We start from the raw sequence: 16,815 nt of genomic DNA, 5'->3' as shown, positions 1-16,815 counted from the left end.
ATGCATTGACAGTCATTTTCCAACATTCCATTGACTCTGGATCAGTTCCTATAGAGTGGAGGGTAGCCAATGTAACCCCATTTTTTAAAAAAGGAGGGAGAGAGAAAACAGGGAATTATAGACCGGTCAGCCTGACATCGGTAGTGGGTAAAATGATGGAATCAATTATTAAGGATGTCATAGCAGTGCATTTGGAAAGAGGTGACATGATAGGTCCAAGTCAGCATGGATTTGTGAAAGGGAAATCATGCTTGACAAATCTTCTGGAATTTTTTGAGGATGTTTCCAGTAGAGTGGACAAGGGAGAACCAGTTGATGTGGTATATTTGGACTTTGGAAGGCGTTCGACAAGGTCCCACACAAGAGATTGATGTGCAAAGTTAGAGCACATGGGATTGGGGGTAGTGTGCTGACATGGATTGAGAACTGGTTGTCAGACAGGAAGCAAAGAGTAGGAGTAAATGGGTACTTTTCAGAATGGCAGGCAGTGACAAATGGGGTACCGCAAGGTTCTGTGCTGGGGCCCCAGCTGTTTACACTGTACATTAATGATTTAGATGAGGGGATTAAATGTAGTATCTCCAAATTTGCGGATGACACTAAGTTGGGTGGCAGTGTGAGCTGCGAGGAGGATGCTGTGAGGCTGCAGAGCGACTTGGATAGGTTAGGTGAGTGGGCAAATGCATGGCAGATGAAGTATAATGTGGATAAATGTGAGGTTATCCACTTTGGTGGTAAAAACAGAGAGACAGACTATTATCTGAATGGTGACAGATTAGGAAAAGGGGAGGTGCAAAGAGACCTGGGTGTCGTGGTACATCAGTCATTGAAGGTTGGCATGCAGGTGCAGCAGGCGGTTAAGAAAGCAAATGGCATGTTGGCCTTCATAGCAAGGGGATTTGAGTACAGGGGCAGGGAGGTGTTGCTACAGTTGTACAGGGCCTTGGTGAGGCCACACCTGGAGTATTGTGTACAGTTTTGGTCTCCTAACCTGAGGAAGGACATTCTTGCTATTGAGGGAGTGCAGCGAAGGTTCACCAGACTGATTCCCGGGATGGCGGGACTGACCTATCAAGAAAGACTGGATCAACTGGGCTTGTATTCACTGGAGTTCAGAAGAATGAGAGGGGACCTCATAGAAACATTTAAAATTCTGACGGGGTTAGACAGGTTAGATGCAGGAAGAATGTTCCCAATGTTGGGGAAGTTCAGAACCAGAGGTCACAGTCTAAGGATAAGGGGTAAGCCATTTAGGACCGAGATGAGGAGAAACTTCTTCACCCAGAGAGTGGTGAACCTGTGGAATTCTCTACCACAGAAAGTTGTTGAGGCCAATTCACTAAATATATTCAAAAAGGAGTTAGATGAGGTCCTTACTACTAGGGGGAATCAAGGGGAAGGCGAGAAAGCAGGAATGGGGTACTGAAGTTGAATGTTCAGCCATGAACTCATTGAATGGCGGTGCAGGCTAGAAGGGCCGAATGGCCTACTCCTGCACCTATTTTCTATGTTTCTATGTTTCTATGCACCTATTTTCTATGTTTCTATGAGATCTCTGAACTCCTCCAATACTTGCGTCTTGTACAACCCCGATTTTCTTCGCTCCTGTAAAGTCCTTACTCAACAGTATAAAACCACACAAGGCACATCCTGGGTACAAGGTCACACACAGATCTTACTTCTTTATTTATAGCACAAAGACAACCTAACCCTACGTGGGACCTCCCTTTATATACCTGGGTGCCCAGGTATGGGGCAGTCTCCCAGAAGTGCACCTCTTGTGGTCAAGGTGTGCATCAGGATCAAGTGTGTACAGTAATACAGTGGTGTTACATACATGACATCACCTCTCCCCCAAAGTCTTATTGGGATCATAGGTTTAGTCTTTCAGGTGGTCTACGCTCCCTCTTAGAGCGCCGCAGTTGGAGTTCTGGTTGTTGGACACTAATGCGAGTGTCTGTCACCTGTGGTGATTCCGGCCTGTCCAGGCTGACTGCAGGGATGTGCATTCTGCTGATTGCTCTTGTTGCTCGTTCACTGGCGGTCGTGTGAGTTCCATCTCATGGTCTTCTTCAGGTTCCTCCGTGTCGGTGCTGAACCTTTTTTTTAACTTGGTCCAGATGCTTGCGGCATATCTGACCATTGTTGAGTTTTACCACAATGACCCTATTCCCCTCTTTGTCAATTACAGTACCCTCAAGCCATTTGGGACCCATGGCGTGATTGAGGACGAATACGGGATCATTTATTTCTATACACCTCCCCCTTGAATTGCGGTCATGGTACTCGTTTTGGGACTGGCGCTTGCCCTCAAAAATGTCGGTCATGACTGGGTGAATGAGGGACAACCGAGTTTTGAGTGTCTGTTTCATTAGTAGTTCTGTGGGCGGAACCCCCATGAGCGAGTGCAGTCGGGATCTATAGGCCAGCAGGAGGCGCGATAGACGGAATTGTCGGGAGGGTCCTTGGATCCTGAGCATACCTTGTTTAATGATTTGGACCACATTGGAGGCCAGCTTGAACGGCGCTATCCTGACGTGGTTAATGTCATTACCCGACATGAACTCCCAGAATTTGTAGCTTGTGAAACATGAGCCATTATCACTAACCAGGATGTCCGGCAAGCCATGGGTTGCGAAGATTGCACGTAGGCTTTCAACGGTGGTGGATGTCGTGCATGAATTCAAAATGATGCACTCAATCCATTTTGAGTACGCGTCCACTACGATGAGAACATCTTCCCCATGAACGGGCCCGCGTAGTCAACATGAATGCATCACCATGGCCTGGTGGGCCAGGGCCACGGACTGAGCGGGGCCTCCCTGGGGGCATTACCCAGCTGGGCACACGTCGTGCACCTGCGAACACAGTGTTCCAGGTCTGAATCAATCCCAGGCCACGAAACGTGTGACCGGGCAATGGCCTTCATCAGCACGATGCCTGGGTGCTCGCTGCGGAGTTCCCTGATGAATGCCTCCCTCCTCTTCTGGAGCATAACTACCCGGCTGCCCCATAGTAGGTAGTCAGCCTGGATGGAGAGCTCATCCATCCGTCTGTGGAAAGGTCTGACCTCCTCAGTGCATACTCCATGTGCGGGCGCCCAATCCCCAGTCAGAACACATTTCTTAATCAGGGATAGGAGGGGATCTCTGTTTGTCCAGATTTTGATCTGGTGGGCTGTGTTGGGGGAGCCTGCACTGTCAAAGGCATCGACAGCCATGACCATCTCAGCGCTTTGCTCCGCTGCCCCCTCAATGGTGGCCAGTGGAAGCCTGCTGAGCGCGTCTGCGCAATTTTCGGTGCCGGGCCGGCGCCGAATTGTGTAGTCATAAGCAGCCAGCGTGAGGGCCCATCGCTGTATGCGAGCTGATGCATTGGCGTTGACAGCCTTGCTGTCTGCCAACAGGGACGTTAATGGCTTGTGGTTTGTCTCTAATTCAAATTTCCTACCAAAGAGGTACTGATACATTTTTTTCATGCCATAGACACATGCAAGCGCTTCTTTCTCAACCATGCCATATCCCCGTTCTGCTTGAGAGAGTGACCTGGAAGCATAAGCCACAGGTTTCAGTTGACCCTCAGCATTGCCCTGCTGCAACACGCACCCAACCCCATAGGACGATGCATCACATGTCAGAACCAATTTTTTACATACAGGGGTCGTACAGAATCAACAATTTGTTAGAACAAAGTAAGTTCCGCGCCCGATCGAAAGCCTGTTTCTGACAGTCCCCCCAAAACCAATCGCACCCCTTTCGCAGGAGCACATGTAATAGCAACATGCTCAAGTTCAGCAGAAAGTTCCCGAAATAGTTCAACAGTCCCAGGAATGAACGCAACTCCGATGTGTTGCAGGGCCTGGGTGCTCGTCGAATCGCCTCTGTTTTGGATTCGGTGGGCCGAATCCCATCTGCAGCCCAGAAACTCAACCTCAGGAGCTAAAAGCACACATTTAGACTTCTTGAGTCGCAGGCCTACCCGGTCCAGTCGGTGTAGCACCTCCTCCAGGCTGTGGAGGTGTTCCTCGGTGTCTCGACCTGTGATGAGGATGTCGTCCTGAAATACGATTGTTCCTGGTATGGATTTGAGCAGGCTTTCCATGTTTCTTTGAAATACCGCGGCCGCTGACTGAATGCCAAACGGGCACCTGTTATAAACGAACAGTCCCTTGTGCGTGGTGGTCAGTAGTTTAGATTCGTCGGCCAGTTCCTGAGTCCTATAGGCTGAAGTGAGGTCCAACTTGGTGAGCAGTTTGCCGCCTGCCAGCGTGGCGAAAAGGTCCTCCGCTCTCGGGAAGGGGTATTGATCTTGTAGGGACACCCCGATTGATGGTGGCCTTGTAGTTGCCACAGATCCTGACAGAACCATCCGCTTTTAGGACAGGAACAATGGGGCTCGCCCAGTCGCTGAATTCAACGGGCGAGATGATGCCCTCTCTCAACAGCCGGTCCAACTCGCTCTCGATTTTTTCACGCATCACATACGGCACCGCTCTGGCTTTGTGGTGCACCGACCTGGCGTTCGGGGCGATAGGTATCACTACTTTCGTGCCTTTGAAAGTCCCGACGCCAGGTTGGAATAGTGAATCAAATTGTTGTAGGACTTGTGAGCACAAACTTCGCTCCACATTGCGTGAACATCCCCTCATTTCCAGTTCATCTCGGCTAACCAGCTCCTCCCCAACAGTGCGGGACCATCGCCCGGTACAATCCAGAGCGGCAGCCGATTCACTAGTCCATTGTGTGTGACAGCCAACATTGCACTGCCTAGCACCAGAATAATCTCTTTAGTGTACGTCCGTAATTGTGTCTCAATGCGTTCTAGTTTGGGTCTACTGGCTTTGATGGGCCATAGTTTCTCAAATTACCGAACACCCATGAGCGACTGCCTGGCCCCCGTGTGCAGCTCCATGCGTACTGGATGCCGTTTAGTAAAACCCTCATCATCATTGGTGACGTACTGGTGTATGCACGGTGAATATTCACCACATGGACCCGCTGAACCTCGGCGTCCATCGATTTGCCCCAAAAGTCACCCTGCCTCAAAAAACCCTCTTCTAGTTCATCCGCCTCATATATTAATCTGGTTGCAGGCTTCCTGCACATTTGAGCTAAGTGGCGAGGGCGATTGCAGTTCCTGCAGACAAACTGTTGAAATCTGCAAGATCTGGCTGAGTGTTTACCCCCACACCTCCAGCATGAGTTAAAGTTTCCATTGTTGGGAATGAAAGTACTATGGCCAGGCATTCCGCGCTGAATGTCCCTTTGACTGGTCTTAAGTACCCTATTAGTGGGTGTCAATGGCCCCATCCCGGGCCGCATTGTCCACTGTGATGGCGTAAATGTCCGTTCAGCCTGCCATTATCTCTGTGGAAGACCTACTCTGGGGTCTATGGCTGCCTGGGAGGTGTCGGACTGCCGCTGCCTGCCTGCAGGGCATTGAGTCGCATTAATAATATTGACTCCCTGATCCATCGCCGTATTGGGGGCAGAATTGCACGCTTATATCGTTTTCGTCTCTTCCTCCCCTGCCATGAAAGTTTGAGCCATCAACGCCGCCGCTTCCAATGTCAAATCTTTGGTCTCAATTAATTTACAGCAAATTCCTGCATCACCGATGCCCTCGATAAAGAAGTCCCTTAGCATCTCCCCCTTACAGGCGTCTGTAAACTTAGAGGCTGGCCAAACGCTGGAGGTCCGCTACAAAGTCCGGTATGCTCTGTCCTTCATGACGTCGATGAGTGTAGAATCTGTGTCGAGCCATGTGTACGCTGCTCGCCGGTTTGTGGTGCTCCCCGATTAACTTGCTGAGCTCCTCAAAGGTTTGTCCACCGGCTTTTCGGGTGCCAGTAAGTCCTTCATGAGTGCGTAAGTCTTTAGTCCACAGCTGGTCAAGAGGTGAGCCCTGCACTTGTCAGCCGCCGCATCCCCCAGCCATTCCTTCGTAACAAAACTCTGCTGAAGCCACTCAACAAAATCAGCCCAATTTTCCCCAACACAGTACCGTTCTTCTGTGCTACCGGTGGCCATCCTCGTGGTCGTGAATTCCCGTTTCTCGTCGCCACTGTAAAGTCCTTACTCAATCGAATAAAACCACACGAGGCACATCCTAGGGACAAGGTCACACACAGACCTCACTTCTTTATTTACAGCACAAAGACAACCTAACCCTGCGTGGGACCTCCCTTTATATACCTGGGTGCCCAGGTATGGGGCATTCTCCCACAAATGCACCTCTTGTGGTCAAGGTATGCATCAAGATCAAGTGTGTACAGTAATACAGTGGTGTTACATACATGACAGCTCCATTATTTGGGGGTTGTGCTTTCAGCTGCCTAAGCTGTGGCATTTCATCCTTAAACCTCTCCCTCTCTATCCTCCTTTTAAGATGCTCTTAAAACCCATCTTTTGTTCACATGTAGTTCAATGCACACAGAGCTAATTGGTGAACGGGACTTAGTGTGAGTTACAATACGGGCAGCAGAGTTTTGAATGAAATCATTTATGGAGGGTGGTAGGTGGGAGGTGCCCAGGAAAGCATTGGAATAGTCATATCTAGAGGTAACAAAGGCATGGATGAAGGATTCTGCAACGGGTTAGCTGAGGCATGGGCAGAGACTGGCGTGTTACAGGGATGAAAATAGAAGGTCTCAGGAGAGGATATGGGGTCATAAGTTCAGCTCAGGGTCAAATAGGAGGTCAAGTTTGCTAATGGTCTGGTTGACCCTCAGACAGTGGCCAGAGAAAGGGATGGAGTCAGTGGCTAGGAAAGGAGTTTGTGCCGGGGATCGAAGACAATGGGTTTGGTCTGCCCAGTAATTAATTGAAGGAAGTTGCTGTTCATCCAATACTGGATGTTGGCCAAACAGTGTGACAAATCAGAGGCAGCGGAGATGTCGAAAGAGGTGGCGGTGAGGTAGAGCTGGGTATCGTTAGCGTACATGTGGAATCTGACGTGTTTTCGGATAATGTTGCCAAGAGGCAGCATGTAGGTGAGAAATAGGAGAGCGCCAATGATAGGTGCTTAGAGGACTCCAGAGCAATGTTCCCTTTAAACTGCATGGTCACATGAGCGAGCAGTGCTCCAGGGGTCCCATCCCATACAGCCAGTTAAACGGCTTTTAAATTTAAAAAAACGCGCATGTATGGATTTTTGATTGGGCCGCATAGTCAGTTAAAGGGGCCGTGTGGCCCAAAAATAGTCACAGGGAACATTGTTCCAGCGGTACTGGTGCGATAGTGGGAAAAAAAGCCTTTGCAAGTGATTCTCTGGCTATGACTGGATAGATCGGAATGGAACAACATGTTCAAGGGCTTTGGAGAGGAAAGGGAGGTTGGAAATGGGGCGGTAGTTTGCAAGGTCAGAGAGTAGGTTTTTTGAGGAAGGTGTTGGGGGGGTGGGGGGGTGGGGGGGAGGGGGTGATGACCGCAGATTTGAGGGAGAGGGTGAAAGTATCCGAGGAGGGGGAACTTTTAATATCAGCTAATATCGAGGCCAGAAAGGGAGGTTGGGTGGTCTGCAATTTGGTGGGAATAGAGTCAAGGGAGTAACCATGGACAAGATGAGCTCAGAGGTGGCATGAGGGGAGATAGCAGAAAAATTAGAGAAAGATGCAAATTCAGGGCCAGGGCAGGGTGGAATTTCAGCGAAAGTTTGCCTTGGTGGTCCACTGGCAGAAGCAGTCAAATGGATGGTCTCAATCTTAGTGAGAAAGAAGTCCATGAGCACCTCAAACTTGTTGTTGGAGGTGAGAGTGGAGGTGACAGGTGAGAGGGGTTTAAGAAGACAGTTAGTAGTGGAGAAGAAGCTGGGGATTATCTTTGCAGTCCAGGATGATCCTGGAATAATGAGAAGTTTTGGCAGAGGGGAGCAAGGCCCAATGACGCTTTATGTGCAAAGGCAAAATACTGCAGATGCTGGAAATCTAAAATATACACAGAAAATGTTGGAATTACTCAGCAGGCTAGAGAGAGAAAAACAGAGTTAATGTTTCAGGTCAGTGGCATTTCATCAGAACTGGAAAATGTCACAAGATGTAACAGGTTTTAAGCAAGTCCAGAGGCAGGGAAAGGGCGGGGGAGGAGAGGAAAAAAACAAAAGGAAAGGTCTGTGATAGGGTGGAAGGCAGGAGAGATTAAATGAACAGTCGAATCATTACGAGCACCTGTTTCCAAAGAAAATGGGAGCAGCGGCTACGATCTGAAATTGTGAACTCAGTGTTGAAGATTGTAAAGTGGTTAATCAAAAGATGAGGTGCTGTTCCTCAAGCTTCCATTGAGCTGCATTGGAACCGTGTAGGAGATTGAGGACAGAGAGGTCAGAGTGGGAGTGGAGCAGAGAATTTAAATGGGAACCAATCAGAAGCTCAGGGTCATGCTTGCTGACTGAAGAGAGACATTCAGCAAATCTATCACCTAATCTGCATTTGGTCTTCCCAATGTAGAAGAGATGGCATTGTAAGCAGCGAATACAATATACTAAATTGAAAGAAGTACAAGTCAATCACTGTTTCACCTGGAAGTAGCGTTTGGGGCTCAGGATGGTGGGAAGGGAGGAAGTGAAAGGGCAGGTGTTGCATCTCCAGCGTTTGCACAGGAATGTGCAATGGGAAGAGGAGGGAGTGTTGTGGGTGATTGAGGAGTGGACCAAGGTGTTGCGGAGGGAATGGTCCCTTCCGAGTGCTGAAAGAGGGGAAGATATTTTTGGTAGTGGTAGAGGTTGCGGAAGTGGCAGAGGAGGATCCGTTGAATGTAAATGTTGGTGATGTGGAAGGTGAAGACAAGGGGAACTCTATCGTGGTTCTGGAAGGGAGGGGAAAGGGTGAGATCAGAAGTGTGGGAAATGGGACGGACATGATCGAAGGCCCTGTCAACCATGTTGTTGGGGAATCTTTGGTTGAGGAAAAAGGAAGACATAAAGGAAGCACTGGTGTGGAAGTTGGCATCGTCAGAGCACATGAGACAGAGACGGAGAAACTCAAAGTATGAAAGAGCATCCTTACAGGAAGCAGGGTGGGAGGAATTGTAATCAAGGAAGTTGTGGGAGTTGGTGGGATTATAGTAGACATTGGTTGACCCTCTATTGCCAGAATTGGAGATGGAGAAGTTGAGGAAGGGAAGTAAATAGTTGGAGATGGACCATGTGATTTGAGGGAGGGATATAAATTGGCAGCAAAGGTGATGACATTTTCCAGTTTGGGGCGAGAGCAGGAAACGGCACCAATACAATGTACTGGAAAAAGAGGTGAGGGAGAGGACTGGAACAAATAATGTTCTATATATCCCACAAAAAGACAGGCATAGCTAGGACCCATACGGGTTCCCATAGCAACATCTTTTATTTAGAGGAAGTGAGAGGAGTCAAAGGAGAAGTTGTTCAATGTAAGAACAAGGTCAGCCAGGTGGAGTGCCCTTAAGCCATTCTGGTGGATGATGGAGGAGTAGAGGGTCTGGGCACCCATGGTGAAAAGAAGATGATAAGGGCAGAGAACTGGGAACTGTAGCAGAGGGCATTGGAAAAGTCGCAGCTCTAATCTAGAAGAGACTTGTGAAGGGGAGAAAAAAATAGAGTCGAGACAAGAAGAAATAAGTTTGGTGGGGTAAGAACAGGCTGAAATGATGGGTCTACCAGGATAGTCTTGTTTGTGGATCTTGAGAAGGAAGTAGATGCAGGCTGTGCATGGTTCGCTGTTTAGCATGCATGTAGTGCTGTATTGCAGCTTCCCCAGGTGGCACCTCATTTTTACGTATGCGTGGTGCTGCTCCTAGCATGCTATTCTGCACTCCTCATTGAACCAGAGTTGGTTCCCTGGCTTGATGGTAGTGGTAGAGTGAGGGATATGATGGACTATGAGGTTACAGATTGTGGTGGAATACAATTCTGCTACTGCTGATGGTGTCGAGCTTCTTGAGTGTTGTTTGAGCTGCATCATCCAGGCAAGTGGAGAGTATTCTATCACACTCCTGATTTGATAGGAGACAGAGAGTGGTGATAATTGGTATGTACTCCAATTGGCAGGATGTGACTAGTGGTGTCCCTCAGGGATCTGTATTTGGGCCTTACCTTTTCACTTTTGCATAGATTTAGCTTGTATTCCCTTGAGTACACAAGATTAAGGGGTGATCTAATTGAGGTGTTTAAGATGATTAAAGGGCTTGATAGAGTAGATAGAGAGAAACCTTTTATAAGTGGTTTCCCTTAGGTGTTTTCGAAGTATCCCCACTTTACAATAGTTCTAACGCTGGGAGTGATTACTGTACTGAACAGATGAATGAGTCAGGGACGGGTACTTTGGTCCAAGTACCGGCAATGCTTTTATTAAAGTTAAAACACACACCTGCACCCAGTAAAACCCCACGCACCCTAACGCGAAGTACCCACATCTAAAACACCCCTGCTCAGATCCAAAATTGCACCACTAAATCTGTCAAACAGAAATATGCGTACGCTTATGATCCTTGCAAAACCCTCCCCACTAAAATCTCTAAGGATGTCATGTGTCCCAACCAAGCCTTTCACACTATGTGATGGTCTTAAAGATAACATAAGAACATAAGAAATAGGAACAGCAGTAGGCCATATAGCCCCTCGAGCCTGCTCCGCCATTCAGTAAGATCATGGCTGATTTGATCATAGACTCAGCTTCACTTCCCTGCCCGCTCCCCATAACCGCTTATCCCCTTATCGTTTAAGAAACTGTCTATTTTTGTCTTAAATTTATTCAATGTCCCAGCTTCCACAACTCTCTGAGGCAGCGAATTCCACAGATAAACAACCCTCTGAGAGAAGAAATTTCTCCTCATCTCTGTTTTAAATGGGCGGCCCCTTATTCAAAGATCATGCCTTCTAGTTCTAGTTTCCCCCAGCAGTGGAAACATCCTCTTTGCATCCACCCTGTCAAGCCCCACATAATTTTAGACGTTTCGATAAGATCATCTCTCATTCTTCTGAACTCCAATGAGTAAAGGCCTAACCTACTCAACCTTTCCTCATAAGTCAACAACCTCATCCCCAGAATCAACCGAGTGAACTTTCTCTGAACTGCCTCCAAAGCAAGTATATCCTTTCATAAATATGGAAACCAAAACTGCACGCAGTATTCCAGGTGTGGCCTCACCAATACCTTATATAGCTGTAGCAAGACTTCTCTGCTTTTATACTCCATCCCCTTTGCAATAAAGGCCAAGATACCATTGGCTTTCCTGATCACTTGCTGCACCTGCATACTATCCTTTTGCGTTTCATGCCCAAGTACCTCCAGGTCCCGCTGTACTGCGGCACTTTGCAATCTTTCTCCATTTAAATAATAACTTGCTCTTTGTGATTTTTTTTCTGCTGAAGTGCATGACCTCACACTTTCCAACATTATTCTCCATCTGCCAAATTGTTGCCACTCAGCCTGTCTATGTCCTTTTGCAGATTTTTTGTGAACTCCTCACACATTGCTTTTCCTCCCATCTTTGTATCATCAGCAAACTTGGCTACGTTACACTCAGTCCCTTCTTCCAAGTCGTTAATATAGATTGTAAATAGTCGGAGTCCCAGCACTGATCCCTGCAGCACCCCACTAGTTACTGGTTGCCAACCAGAAACTAAACCATTTATCCCGATTCTGTTCTCTGTTAGTTAGCCAATCCTCTATCCATGCTAATATATTACCGCCAACCCCGTGAACATAAGAACACAAGAAATAGGAGCACGAGTAGGCCATAAGGCCTTTTGAGACTGCTCCGCCATTCAATAAGATCATGGTTGAACTGATCATGGACTCAGCTCCACTTCCCTGCCCGCTCTCCATAACCCCTTATCCCCTTATCGTTTAAGAAACTGTCTATTTCTGTCTTAAATTTAGTTAATGTCCCAGCTTCCACTGCTCTCTGAGGCAGCGAATTCCACAGATTCACAACCCTCTGAGAGAAGAAGTTTCTCCTCATCTCAGTTCTAAATGAGCAGCCCCTTATTCTATGATTATGCCCTCTAGTTCTAGTCTCCCCCACCAGTGGAAACATCCTCTCTGCACCACCTTGTCAAGCCCCCTCATAATCTTATACGTTTCAATAAGATCACCTCTCATTCTCCTGAATTCCAATGAGTAGAGGCCAAACCTACTCAACCTTTCCTCATAACTCAACCCACTCATCCCCGGGATCAACCTAGTGAACCTTCTCTGAACTGCCTCCACAGTAAGTATATCCTTTTGTAAATATGGAAACCAAAACTGCCCGCAATATTCCAGGTGTGGCCGCACCAATACCCTGTATAGCTGTAACAAGACTTCGCTGCTTTTATACTCCATCCCATTTGCAATAAAGGCCAAGATTCCATTGGCCTTCCAGATCACTTGCTGTACCTGCATACTATCCTTTTGTGTTTCATGTACAAGTACCCCCAGGTCCCGCTGTACTGCAGCACTTTGCAATCTTTCTCCATGTAAATAATAACTTGCTCTTTGATTTTATCTTGTGCAGTAACCTTTTATGTGGCACCTTGTCAAATGCCTTCTGGAAGTCCAAATACACCACATCCACTGGTTCCCCTTTATCCACATTTCGTTAAATCCTCGAAGAACTCCAGCAAATTTGTCAAACATGACTTCCCCTTCATAAATCCGTGTTGACTCTGCCTGACTGAATTTTGCTTTTCCAAATGTCCTGCTACTGCTTCTTTAATAATGGACTCCAACATTTTCCTAACCACGGATGTTAGGCTAACTGGTCTATAGTTTCCTGCTTTTTGTCTGCCTCATTTTTTAAATAGGGGGCGTTACATTTGCAGTTTTCCAATCTGCTGAGACCTCCCCAGAATCCAGGGAATTTTGGTAAATTACAACCAATGCATCCACAATCCCTGCCGCTACTTTTCTTAAGACCCTAGGTTGCAAGCCATCAGGTCCAGGGGATTTATCTGCCTTTAGTCCCATTATCTTACTGAGTACCACCTCCTTAGTGATTGCGATTGTGTTAAGTTCCTCCCCCCGCTATAGCCCCTTGGCTATCCACTGCTGAAATGTTGTTATTGTCCTCTACCGTAAAGACTGATACAAAATATTTGTTCAGAGTTTCTGCCATCTCCATGTTTCCCATTACTAATTGCCCGGTCTCGACCTCTAAGAGACCTACATTTACTTTATCCACTCTTTTCCTTTTTATATACCTATAGAAACTCTTGCTATCTGTTTTTATATTTTGTGCTAGTTTACTTTCATAGTCTATCTTCCCTTTCGTAACCCGTGGGCTGGGATAAATGCTCACCAATTACCCCTCTGGCTTACTCGCTGCTTCTCCTGGTGAGGCATATCTTCTGGGTCCGTACCAAACTGTGGTATTCACGTCTAGTCTCAAGATCAGCCTCCCAGTCGAAGTAGCAAGGCTCTCTTGGCTTGTAGATGGTGGTTTCTTCCCTTCATTCCAGATGGAGTGCTCGGTTCTTGTGCGTTGCAAGTCGGCTTAGAAGAGGGGAGAGAGATGGCTTCCAACTGCCGTTGACTTATACCTGCAAGACTGCTTAAAGTCCAACTGTCCTTCCCACCTGAGGCTGTCCAACTGAAAAGCAAGTCACATCTCCAGCCTGTCTCTTTGTTACTGGAGCTGTCCCTTGATGGGTGGTCAAAATAGCTTTCCTTTGTCTTTCGATGGCCTGAAACACTGGCCACTTTACTTAATGTCTCACTGATGGGTTCCAATTCCATGACAACAGGTGCCCACTTAACCATGATGTTCCCCCCAAGCTGATGTGTGTTCAAGTTAAAACATGTTTGGACTTGCCCAGGTTAGCTCTTCTGCTGTACAGTGAATGTGTCCCAGCAACGTTCAAAACTTATAAGTCCAAAAGATTACGCCGATGTTTTTGCCGAATCTTACTGTCGCCCCTAATTCATTTACAGTCTTTGCGTGTGTCTCCAGCTCTGCGATTACCTCCTTTTAAATGGACAATCATTGCCTGGTCCTCCTCTAACTCTGACCCTACCACTGCGTTCCCTTCCCCCAGGATTTTCCATAGCTGGTTCTTGAAACTCTTTTTGGAGTTTATCTGAAAACATAAAACATTAATCCGTGCCACCCGACCTGGATGACACACCAGACATTTACAAGGCCCTTTTTTCCCTTTTTTTGTGGGTTTTTTTTTTGTGTTTTTCTTTTTTTGTTTTTTTTTTAGGCACTAAAATCACTTTTTTTTTTTTCCAGTGTCCCCTATAAAAGGGGGGGGGGGACACTAAAAGCACCGGCAATTAAAACAAATTAAACTTTAAAACGTAAAATCAAATTAAAATTTGGTTGCCGGGCGTGATGATGCACTCCAGTCCCTCCGGTGCCCACCTCTCGCGGAAGGCCGCGAGCGTACCGGTGGACACCGCGTGCTCCATCTCCAAGGAGCTGGTCCTTGAAACTCTTTTTGGGTTTACCTGAAAAAAAACATAAACATTAAACCGTGCCACCCGCCCTGGATGACACAGCAGACATTTACAAGGCCCTTTTTTTCTTTTTTTTTGTGGTTTTTTTTGTGTTTTTCTTTTTTTTTTGGTTTTTCTTTTGGGCGCTAAAATCACATTTTTTCCAGTGCCCCCTATAAAAGGGGAGGGGGACACTAAAAGCACCGGCAATTAAAACAAATTAAACTTTAAAACGTAATATCAAATTAAAATTTGGTTGCCGGGCGTGATGATGCACTCCAGTCCCTCCGGTGTCCACCTCTCGCGGAAGGCCGTGAGCGTACCGGTGGACACCGCGTGCTCCATCTCCAAGGAGCTGGTCCTTGAAACTCTTTTTGGAGTTCACCTGCAAAAACATAAAACATTAAACGGTGCCACCCGACCTGGGTGACACTCCAGACATTTACAAGGCCCTTTTTTTTCTCCTCTTTTTTTGTGTTTTTCTTTTTTTGGTTTTTTTTTGGGCACTAAAATCACAATTTTCCCCAGTGCCCCCTATAAAAGGGAGGGGGACACTAAAAGCACCGGCAATTAAAACAAATTAAACTTAAAAACGTAAAATCAAATTAAAATTTGGTTGCCGGGCGTGATGATGCACTCCAGTCCTTCCGGTGCCCACATCTCGCGGAAGGCCGCGAGCGTACCAGTGGACACCGCGTGCTCCATCTCCAAGGAGCTGGTCCTTGAAACTCTTTTGAGTTTACCTGAAAATAAACATAAACATTAAAACCATGCCACCCGCCTGGGTGACACAGCAGACATTTTCAAGGCCCTTTTTTTTTTTTCCTTTTTTTTTTGGTTTTTTTTGGGGCGCTAAAATCAAATTTTTTCCAGTGCCCCCTATAAAAGGGGAGGGGGACACTAAAAGCACCGGCAATGAAAACAAATTAAACTTTAAAATGTAAAATCAAATTAAAATTTGGTTGCCGGGCGTGATGATGCACTCCAGTCCCTCCGGTGCCCACCTCTCGCGGAAGGCCGCGAGCGTACCGGTGGACACCGCATGCTCCATCTCCAAGGAGCTGGTCCTTGAAACTCTTTTTGGAGTTCACCTGCAAAACATAAAACATTAAACTGTGCCACCCGACCTGGGTGACACTCCAGACATTTACAAGGCCTTTTTTTTTTTTTTTTTTTTTTTGGCACTAAATTCACAATTTTCCCCAGTGCCCCCTATAAAAGGGAAGGGGGACACTAAAAGCACCGGCAATGAAAACAAATTAAACTTTAAAACGTAAAATCAAATTAAAATTTGGTTGCCGGGCGTGATGATGCACTCCAGTCCCTCCGGTGCCCACCTCTCGCGGAAGGCCGCGAGCGTACCGGTGGACATCGCGTGCTCCATCTCCAAGGAGCTGGTCCTTGAAACCACTGATCTGCATTTGCAGCTGCACGTCGTCCATGCTGTTGATGAGAGATGTACCCAGGCTAAACACCCTCGCCTCTGCCTCCCCGGACTAACGTTATCCCTCACTCCCATATCATACAACTTTTCCCGACTCACATCCCCATAACTGAGTTCAAAGAACTGGTGGAACGTTCCTTTAAAGAGCGCCTCATACAGCTGCTCAGTTTCTTTTGGACACCACTCAGGCAGCTGTACCCCGGTTAGGTTTAAAATAACTGACATGACATAGAAACATAGAAACATAGAAAATAGGTGCAGGAGTAGGCCATTCGGCCCTTTGAGCCTGTACCGCCATTCAATAAGTTCATGGCTGAACATGCAACTTCAGTACCCCATTCCTGCTTTCTCGCCATACCCCTTGATCCTCCTAGTAGTAAGGACTACACCTAACTCCTTTTTGAATATATTTAGTGAATTGGCCTCAACAACTTTCTGTGGTAGAGAATTCCACAGGTTCACCACTCTCTGGGTGAAGAGGTTTCTCCTCATCTCGGTCCTAAATGGCTTACACCTTATCCTTAGACTGTGACCCCTTGTTCTGGACTTCCCCAACATTGGGAACATTCTTCCTGCATCTAACCTGTCTAAACCCGTCAGAATTTTAAATGTTTCTATGAGATCCCCTCTCATTCTTCTGAACTCCAGTGAATACAAGCCCAGTTGATCCAATCTTTCTTGATATGTCAGTCCCGCCACCCCGTGAATCAGTCTGGTGAACCTTCGCTGCACTCCATCAATAGCAAGAATCTCCTTCCTCAAGTTAGGAGACCAAAACTGAATACAATACTCCAGGTGTGGCCTCACCAAGGCCCTGTACAACTGTAGCAACACCTCCCTGCCCCTGTACTTAAATCCCTTCGCTATGAAGGCCAACATGCCATTTGCTTTCTTAACCGCCTGCTGTAGCTGCATGCCAACCTTCAATGACTGATGTCCCATGACACCCAGGTCTCGTTGCACCTCCCCTTTTCCTAATCTG

Source organism: Pristiophorus japonicus, chromosome 2 (assembly GCF_044704955.1).
Source record: "Pristiophorus japonicus isolate sPriJap1 chromosome 2, sPriJap1.hap1, whole genome shotgun sequence".
Taxonomy (NCBI): Eukaryota; Metazoa; Chordata; class Chondrichthyes; family Pristiophoridae; genus Pristiophorus; species Pristiophorus japonicus.
Note: the sequence above shows the minus strand (reverse complement) of the source record.